Source organism: Gorilla gorilla, chromosome 2 (genome assembly GCF_029281585.2).
Source record: "Gorilla gorilla gorilla isolate KB3781 chromosome 2, NHGRI_mGorGor1-v2.1_pri, whole genome shotgun sequence".
Taxonomy (NCBI): Eukaryota; Metazoa; Chordata; class Mammalia; order Primates; family Hominidae; genus Gorilla; species Gorilla gorilla.
Window position 1 is genome coordinate 120535289 of NC_086017.1, and position 8880 is coordinate 120544168.

Here is an 8880-nt window from a genome sequence, read left to right on the forward strand (position 1 = left end):
CCTGTAATCCCAGCACTTTGGGAGGCTGAGGTGGGTGGATCACCTGAGGTCAGGAGTTCTAGATCAGCCTGGCCAACATGGTGAAACCCTGTCTCTACTAAAAATGCAAAAGTTAGCCAGGCGTGGTGGTGAGCACCTGTAATCCCAGCTCCTCAGGTGGCTGAGGCAGGAGAATCACTTGAATCCAGGAGGCAGAGGTTGCAGTGAACCAAGATTATGCCACTGCACTCCAGCCTGGGTGACACAGCGAGACTCTGTCTCAAAAAAAAAAAGCACTTTGGGAGGCCGAGGCAGGTAGATCACGAGGTCAGGAGATCGAGACCATCCTGGCTAACACGGTAAAACCCTGTCTCTACTAAAAATACAAAAAATTAGCCGGGCATGGTGGCAGGCACCTGTAGTCCCAGCTACTCAGGAGGCTGAGGCAGGAGAGTGGCGTGAACCCGGGAGGTGGAGCTTGCAGTGAGCCGAAATGGTGCCACTGCACTCCAGCCTGGGTGACAGAGTGAGACTGCATCTCAAAAAAAAAAAAAAAAAAAAAAAAAAATTGAATTTCCATGACCAATCAGTTTGAAATACTTTCTAAATTTCATTGTCATTTCTTGTTTGACCACAAGGGATTTATGTTTGTTGTTAAGTTTCTAAACATTTGGTGGTTTTTCGCTACATTCAACCATTCTGTGACCTTGTGTTTAAAATGCACTTTTAAAATATTGCTTTTTAAAATCCAGTTTGTCATTGCCTTTACATTGGATTATTTTCTACATATTTAATGCAATTTCAATGCATAGTTGGTTTTATCCATCATCTTATTTATTTCTTACATGTCCCATGTGCTTTTCTTTTTCTGTTCTTTCTTTAGGTTTTGATGACAAGCTTAAAAAATTTTTTGCTGTGTGGCTGGCAAGATGGCCAAATAGGAACAGCTGCAGCCTGCAGCTCCCAGTGAGATCAACGCAGAAGGTGGGTGATTTCTGCATCTCCAACTGAGGTACCCGGCTCATCCCACTGGGACTAGTTAGACAGTGGGTGCAGCCCATGGAGAGCAAGCTGAAGCAGGGTGGGGCATCACCTCACCAAGGAAGTACAAGGGGTCGGGGAACTCCCTGCCCTAGCCAAGGGAAGCCGGGAGGGACTGTGCCATGAGGAATGTGCATTCTGGCCCAGATGCTATGCTTTTCATGGTCTTCACAACCTGCAGACCAGGAGAGTCCCTCGGGTGACTACGCCACCTGGTCCCTGGGTTTCAAGCACAAAACTGCACGGCTGTTTGGGCAGACACCTAGCTAGCTGCAGAGTTTTTTTTTTTTTTTTTTTTTTTTCATACCCTAGTGGTGCCTGGAATGCCAGAGAGACAGAACCATTCACTCCCTGGAAAGGAGGCTGAAACCAGGGAGCCAAGTGGTCTAGCTCAGTGGATCCCACCCCCATGGAGCCCAGCAAGGTAAGATCCACTGGCTTGAAATTCTCACTGCCAGCACAGTAGTCTGAAGTTGACCTGGGACACTTGAACTTGGTAGGGGGAGGGACATCCATCATTACTGAGGCTTGAGTAGGCTGTTTTCCCATCACAGTGTAAACAAAGCTGCCTGGAATTTCGAACTGGACGGAGCGCACTGCAGCTTGAGAAAGCCGCTGTAGCCAGACTGCCTCTCTAGATTCCTTCTCTCTCTAGGGCGTCTCTGAAAGAAAGGCAGAAGCCCCAGTCAGGGGCTTATATATAAAACTCCCATCACCCTGGGACAGAGCACCTGGGGGAAGGGGCAGATGTGGGCACAGCTTCAGCAGACTTGAACGTTCCTTCCCGCCAGCTATAAAGAGAACAGTGGATCTCCCACCACAGAGCTCTGCTAAGGGACAGACTGCCCCCTCACGTGGGCCCCTGGCCCCCGTGCCTCCTGACTGGGAGATACCTCCTAGCAGGGGTCAACAGACATCTCATACAGGAGAGCTCTGGCTGGCATCTTGGGGGTGCCCCTTTGGGACGAAGCTTCCAGAGGTAGGAACAGGGAGCAATCTTTGCTGTTCTGCAGTCTCTGCTGGTGATACCAAAACAGGGCCTGGAATGGACCTCCAGCAAACTCCAGCAGACCTGTGGCAGAGAGGCCTGACTGTTAGAAGGAAAATGAACAAACAGAAAAGAATAGCATCAACATCAACAAAAAGGACATCCACCCCAAAAACCCCATCTGAAGATCACCAACATCAAGACCTAATGAAGATGAATCCACAAAGATAAGGAAAAACCAGTGCAAAAAGGCTGAAAATTCCAAAAACTAGAATGCCTCTTCTCCTCCAAAAGATCACCACTCCTCGCAGGAAGGGAACAAAACTGGATGGAGAATGAGTTTGATGAATTTTGATATTACCTACCTTCAGAAGGTAGGTAATAACAAACTCTTCTGAGCTAAAGGAGCATGTTCTAACCCAATGTAAGGAAGCTAAGAACCTTGAAAAAAGGTTAGATGAATTGCTAACTAGAATAACCAGTTTAGAGAAGAACATAAATGACCTGATGGAGCTGAAAAATATAGCATGAGAACTTCGTGAAGCATATACAAGTATCAACAGCTGAATCGATCAAGCATAAGAAAGGCTATCAGAGATTGAAGATCAACTCAATGAAATAAAGTGTGAAGACAAGATTAGAGAAAAAATAAATGAAAAGGAATGAACAAAGCCTCCAAGACATATGGGACTATGTGAAAAGACCAAACCTACATTTGATTGGTGTACCTGAAAGTGATGGGGAGAATGGAACCAAGTTGGAAAACACTCTACAGGATATTATCCAGGAGAACTTCCTCAACCTAGCAAGGCAGGCCAACACTCAAATTCAGGAAATACAGAGAACACATCAAAACTACTCCTTGAGAAGAGCAACCCCAAGACACGTAATTGTCAGATTCACCAAGGTTGAAATGAAGGAAAAAGTGTTAAGGGCAGCCAGAGAGAAAGGTCAGGTTACCCACAAAGGGAAGCCCATAAGACTAACAGTGGATCTCTCGGCAGAAACTCTACAAGCCAGAAGAGAGTGGGGGCCAATATTCAACATTCTTAAAGAAAAGTATTTTCAACCCAGAATTTCATATCCAGCCAAACGAAGCTTCATGAGTGAAGGAGAAATAAAATCCTCTACAGACAAGCAAATGCTGAGAGATTTTCTCACCACCAGGCCTGCCTTACAAGAGCTCCTAAAGGAAGGACTAATTATGGAAAGGAAAAACTGCTACCAGCCACTGCAAAAACAAACCAAATTGTAAAGACCATAGACACTATGAAGAAACTGCATCAACTAACGGGCAAAATAACCAGCTAACATCATAATGAAAGGATCAAATTCACAAAAAACAGTATTAACCTTAAATGTAAATGGGCTAAATGCCCCAGTTAAAAGACACAGACTGGCAAATTGGATAAAGAGTCAAGACCCATCAGTGTGCCGTATTCAGGAGACCCCTCTCACATACAAAGACACACATAGGCTGAAAATAAAGGGATGGAGGAAAATTTATGAAGCAAATGGAAAGAAAAAAAAAGCAGGGATTGCAATCCTAGTCTCTGATAAAACAGACTTGAAACCAACAAAGATCAAAAGAGACAAAGAAGGGCATTACACAATGTAAAGGGATCAATTCAACAAGAAGAGCTAACAGTCCTAAATATATATGCACCCAATACAGGAGCACACAGATTCATAAAGCAAGTCCTTAGAGACCTACAAAGAGACTTAGACTCCCACACAATAATAGTGGGAGACTTTTACACCCCACTGTCAATATTAGACAGATCAACAAGACAGAAAATTAACAAGGATATTCAGGACTTGAACTCAGCTCCAGACCAAGCGGACCTAAGATACATCTACAGAACTCTTCACCCCAAATCAACAGAATATGCGTTCTTCTCAGCACCACGTTGCACTTATTCTAAAATTGGCCACATAATTGGAAGTAAAACACTCCTCACCAAATGCAAAGGAATAAGAATCATAACAAACAGTCTCTCAGACTGTGGTACAATCAAATTAGATTTCAGGATTAAGAAACTCACTGAGAACCACAAAAGTACTTGGAAACTGAACAACCTGCTCCTGAATGATTACTGGGTAAATAACAAAATTAAGGCAGAAATAAATAAGTTTTTTTGAAACCGATGAGAACAAAGAAACAAAGTACCTGAATCTCAGGGACACAGCTAAAACAGTATTTAGAGAGAAATTTAGAGCACTAAGTGCCCACAGGAGAAAGCAGAAATGGTCTAAAATTGACACCGTAACATCACAATTAAAAGAACTAGAGAAGCAGGAGCAAAGAAATTCAAAAGCTAGCAGAAGGCAAGAAGTAGCTAAGATCAGAGGAGAACTGAAGGAGATAGAGACATGAAAAACCCTTCAAAAAAATCAGTGAATCCAGAAGCTGTTTTTTTTGAAAAGATTAACAAAGTAGATAGACTGCTAGCCAGACTAATAAAGAAGAAAAGAGAGAAGAATCAAATAGACACAATAAAAAATGATAAAGGGCAGATCGCCACTGATCCCACAGAAATACAGACTACCTTCAGAGAATACTATAAACACCTCTACGCAAATAAACTAGAAAATCTAGAAGAAATTGATAAATTCCTGGACACATACACCCTCCTAAGACTAAACCAGGAAGAAGTCAAACCCCTAAATAGACCAATAACAAGTTCTGAAATTGAGGCAGTATTTAACAGCCCAACAACCAAAAAACGCCCAGGACCAGACAGATTCACAGCCGAATTCTACCAGATGTACAAAGAGGAGCTGGTACTATTCCTTCTGAAACTATTCCAAACAATAGAAAAGGAAGGACTCCTCTCTAACTCATTTTATGAGGCCAGCATCATCCTGATAGCAAAACCTGGCAGAGACACAACAAAAAAAGAAAATTTCAGGCTAATATCCCTGATGAACATCGATGCAAAAATCTTCAATAAAATACAGGCAAACCAAATCCAGCAGCACATCAAAAAGCTTATCCATCACGATCAAGTTGGCTTCATTTCTGGGATACAAGGCTGGTTCTACATGCGCAAATCAATAAATGTAATCCATCACATAAACAGAACCAATGATAAAAACCACATGATTATCTCAGTAGATGCAGAAAAGGCCTTCATTCAAATTCAACATCCCTTCATGATAAAAACTCTTAATAAACTAGGTATTGATGGAACGTATCTCAAAATAATAAGAGCTATTTATGACAAACCCACAGCCAATATCATACTGAATGGGCAAAAGCTGGAAACATTCCCTTTGAAAACTGGCACAAGACAAGGATGCCATTTCTCACCACTCCTATTCAACATAGTATTGGAAGTTCTGGCCAGGGCAATCAGGCAAGAGAAAGCAATAAAGTGTACTCGGATAGGAAGAGAGGAAGTCAAATTGTCTCTGTTTGCAGATGGCATGGTTGTATATTTAGAAAACCCCATTGTCTCATCCCAAAATCTCCTTAAGCTGATAAGCAACTTCAGCAAAGTCTCAGGATACAAAATTAATGTGCAAAAATCACAAGCATTCCTATACACCAATAACAGACAAACAGAGAGCCAAATCATGAATGAACTCCCATTTATAATTGCTACAAAGAGAATAAAATACCTAGTAATACAACTTACAAGGGATGTGAAGGACCTCTTCAAGAAGAACTACAAACCACTGCTCAAGGAAATATGAGAGGACACAAATAAATGGAAAATGGAAAAAACATTCTATGCTCATGGATAGGAAGAATCAATATCATGAAAATGGCCATACTTCCCAAAGTAATTTATAGATTTAATGCTATCCCCATCAAGCTACCACAGACTTTCTTCACAGAATTAGAAGAAACTACTTTAAAGTTCATGTGGAACCAAAAAAGATCTCGTATAGCCAAGACAGTCCTAAGCAAAAAGAACAAAGCTGGAGGCATCACAATACCTGACTTTAAACTATACTACAAGGCTACAGTAACCAAAACAGCATGGTACTGGTCCCAAAACAGGTATATAGACTAATGGAACAGAACAGAGGCCTCAGAAAAATAACACCACACATCTACAATTACCTGATCTTTGACAAACCTTACAAAAACAAGAAATGGGAAAAATATTCCCTATTTAATAGATGGTGTTGGGAAAACTGGCTAGCCATATGCAGAAAACTAAAACTGGACCCCTTCCTTACACCTTCTACAAAAATTAACTCAAGATGGATTAAAGACTTAAAGCCTAAAACCATAAAAACCCTAGAAGAAAACCTAGGCAATACCATTCAGGACACAGGCATGGGCAAAGACTTTATGACTAAAACACCAGAAGCAATGGCAACAAAAGCCAAAATTGACAAATAGGATCTAATTAAACTAAAGAGCTTCTGCACAGCAAAAGAAACTATCATCAGAGTGAACAGGCAACCTACAGAATGGGAGAAAATTTTTGCAATCTATCCATCTGACAAATGGCTAATATCCAGAATCTACAAGGAACTTAAAGGAATTTACAAGAAAGCAACAAACAACCCCATCAAAAACTGGGCAAAGGATATGAACAGACACTTCTCAAAAGAAGACGTTTATGCAGCCAACAAACATATGAAAAAAAGTTCATCATCACTGGTCATTAGAGAAATACAAATCAAAACCACAATGAGATGCCATCTCAAGCCAGTTAGAATGGCGATCATTAAAAAGTCAGGAAACAGGCCAGGTGCGGTGGCTCACGCCTGTAATCCTAGCACTTTGGGAGGCTGAGGCAGGCAGATCACGAGGTCAGGAGATTGAGACTATCCTGGCTAACACAGTGAAACCTTGTCTCTACTAAAAATTCAAAAAATTAGCCAGGCATGGTGGTAGGTGCCTATAGTCCCAGCTACTCAGGAGGGAGGTTGAGGCAGGAGAATGGTGTGAACCTGGGAGGTGGAGCTTGCAGTGAGCTGAGATCATGCCACTGCCCTCCAGCCTGGGCGACAGAACAAGACTCCGTCTCAAAAAAAAAAAAAAAAAAAAAAAGTCAGGAAACAACAGATGCTAGTGAGGAAGTGGAGAAATAGCTTTTACACTGTTGGCGGGAATGTAAATTAGTTCAGCCACTCTGGAAAACAGTTTGGAGATTTCTCAAAGAACTTAAAACAGAGCTAGCATTTGACCCAGCAATCCCATTACTGGGTATATACCCAAAGGATTATTAATCATTCTACTTTAAAGACACATGCACATATATGTTTATTGCAGCACTGTTTTCAATAGCAAAGACTTGGAACCAACCCAAATGCCCATCAATGATAGACTAGATAAAGAAAATGTGACACATATACACCATGGAATACTATGCAGCCATAAAAAAGAATGAGTTCATGTCCTTTGCAGGGACATGGATGAAGCTGGAAACCATCATTCTCAGCAAACTAACACAGGAAAAGAAAAACCAAACACCACGTTTTCTCACTCATAAGTGGGAGTTGAACAATGAGAGAACACATGGACACAGGGAGGGGAACATCACACACCGGGGCCTGTTGTGGGGTGGAGGTCTAGGCAACAGATAGCGTTAGGAGAAATACCTAATGTAGATGATGGGTTGATGGGTGCAGCAAACCACGATGGCATGGGTATACCTATGTAAGAAACCTGCACATTCTGCAAATGTATCCCAGAACTTGAAGTATAATAAATTTTTTCTTTGCCATTTGTCTTTTATAGTCATCATTTAATTATGCACTGTTATTATTCATTTAGTTTTTACCCTATAAATTACAGTATACATCTTTCACTTATTACAGTCTACCTTAGGTAAATGTTTTAAATATTTGCTGAAGAAGAAAAGAACCTTAGAACAGTTTAAATGGTTTTTTTTTTAACCTTCCTTGCCTTTTGTGCTAAGATTGCCATATAATTTGTTCTACTTGATTTTTAACTATGCAAGATGTAGTGATTATTGCCATTTTAAAGCATTAATATCTTTCACATTAATTCACATATTTATAATTTCTGGTGTTTTTCATTCTTCCCATTTTGTGCTTCCATCTGGGATCATTTTCCTTCTGCCTGAAGAACTTCTTTTAGTATTTTTTTTAACTGCAAGTCTGCTTCTGATGAATTTTCTCATATTTTATTTGAAAACATCTTTATCTTAATTTTTGAAGCATATGTAGTTGGGCACAGAATTAGAAGTTGGTGAGCACTTTAAAGATATCACTTAGTTTTAATTGAAAATTCCTCAGTCAACTTATTTTTCCCTTCCTTTGCACATAGTGATACAGACAGAAGGCAGGGAAATACTGGGTAGAGGAGGGTGGTCCCTGGGAGGGCTCCACCCTGAAGCCTGGAACCGTGGCCCAAAGTGAGGACTTTATATCCCAGTTTTCCTGCTCAAATGTTGCCTTTTCCAAAACCACCCTGGCCTGCCCTGACCCCCATTCTGTACCCATAAAAACCTCAGGCTCCACTGGCAGAAGAGTGGCAGAGAAGGAGAGAAGAGAAGCAGCAGCCAGATATTGGAGAGAAGCAGCTTAAGAGGGAGGGCTTGGCGGCGGGGACTTCGGAGAAGAGCCCCACAGGGATGGTCACATCCCAGGGGAAGATCACATTCCCACTCCATACCCTTTCCAGCTCCCTTTCCCACTGAAAGCCAGTTTCATCAGCAATAAACTTCTCTGTATTCATCACCTTCCAATTCGTTTGTGCTACCTGAATCTTCATGGATGCTGAACAATAGCTCCAGAGTCATGAGTGCCGATGCTGGAGCTGTTTAACACTTAAGCCATCCGTGGACAGCAAAGCTAAAAGAGCACTGTATAACACACGCCCTCTGGGGCTCCAGGGGTCATAGGTATCCCCCTAGATGCTGCCTTGGGGCTGCACGGAATTC

General features: G+C 41.7%; 1 long non-coding RNA gene across 1 annotated transcript; it reads left to right on the forward strand.

The window, feature by feature from the left end:
* Positions 1 to 862: 862 nt before the first annotated feature.
* LOC129532468 (uncharacterized) lies at positions 863 to 8498 on the forward strand. Its single transcript, XR_008678236.1, has 3 exons — positions 863 to 963; positions 1333 to 1444; positions 8452 to 8498. It is a non-coding gene; the product is annotated as an uncharacterized lncRNA (long non-coding RNA).
* Positions 8499 to 8880: the final 382 nt, after the last annotated feature.